Here is a 1,581-nt window from a genome sequence, read left to right as displayed (position 1 = left end):
CCATTAATCTTCCAGGTCTCTAGTGTCTTAATTCATGGAAATATGCTTTGGTTTAGCAAAAACAAAGCTTTTGGAGAATATCAATTCTAATCCTATTCCAGGTAGTGACACTGAATTGGATTCTCCCCCTTCAAGTTAGAGTCAAAAAGTCTCCAGGTTTTCTTAGTTCTCTATGTAGCCCATCCTCCATAGTTTTCTCCCACGTCTCCCTGACCCCAAGGAGAATTCAAGTGCATGAAAATAGCTCACAAAGCCCAATGGAACCAAGAGCCCTCAAGGTGCAATGCCAGAGTGGTTGTTGTTGTTAGGTGCCATCGAGTCGATTCGGACTCATAGAAGCCCCCTGTGACAGAGTAGAACTGCCGCATAGGGTTCGCTAGGCTGTAATCTTTGCTGGAGCAGATCACCGGGTCTTTCTCCCAGGGGTGTGTTTGAACCGCCAACTTTTTGGTTAGCAGCTGAGCGCTTAACTGTTGTGCTGCCAGGGCTCCTTGCCATGCCCGAGTATAGGAAGAAAAATCTTCAATTAGAGGGTTGACTTCGTTGCATATGAGAATATCTTTTATAATGTAAACAAATTGCACTGTCTTCCAAATAATAGGCATAAGACCCATGGAAGCCATCATTTGAGGAAAGACATGGAGATCAAAGCTCCTCTGAATTCAATAAAATTTAAAAATGCATTTTAAAATATTCATATATTGCTGTTCATTACATGAAATGGTTTTATGATAGGCAGTTAAGTTAAAAAGCAGAGTATAACAGTATGTACAATGAAATCCATAGTACCTTCAGATGATGTGATGAGAATAGCATTTTACCTCTTGCAGTCTTCTTCCCAAAAACCCATCACCCCAGTCTAATCAAGAGAAAAGCATCTGCAAATCCCAACTGAGGGACAGTCTACAAAATACCCGACTAGTACTCCTTGAAACAGTCAAGGTCATCAAAAAACAAGGAGTCTGAGAAACTATCAAGGGGAGCTTAAGGAGATATGATAACTAAATGTTATGTGATATCGTGGGACAGAAAAAGGACATTAGGCAACAAGTAAGGAAATTTAAATAAAGCAAGGACTTTGGTTACTAATAATGTATCATTATTGGTTCATTAACTGTAACAAATGTACCATACTAATTCAAGATGTTACTAACAGGAAAAATCGGGTGTGGGGTATACAAGAACTCTCTGTACTATCTTCATAATTTTTCTGAAAACTGATATCTATTCTAAAATAAAAAGTTTATTTAACAATATATAATCTTCAACAAAATATTAACAGCCCCATAAAACAAAACGGGACTAATGAGGCACAGCAGTCCAGGGACAAGGACTAGAAGCAGGAGGGGACAAGAGAGCTGGTGATAGGGAACTCAAGGTTGAGAAGGGACAGTGCTGACATGTCTTGCGGTTGTTAACTGTTGTCATAGGGCAATATGTGTACTAACTGTTTAATGAGAAACTATTTGTTCTGTAAACCTTCATCTAAGGTACAAAAAAAAAAAAGAATTATGTATGTGAGATCAAACTGACAACAACAACTCAAAAGGTTTGATGGGAAGCCTAGGGGGCAGTGAGTTG

Source organism: Trichechus manatus, unplaced genomic scaffold (genome assembly GCF_000243295.1).
Source record: "Trichechus manatus latirostris isolate Lorelei unplaced genomic scaffold, TriManLat1.0 scaffold00066, whole genome shotgun sequence".
NCBI classification, from domain to species: Eukaryota; Metazoa; Chordata; class Mammalia; order Sirenia; family Trichechidae; genus Trichechus; species Trichechus manatus.
This window is presented reverse-complemented; position numbering follows the sequence as displayed.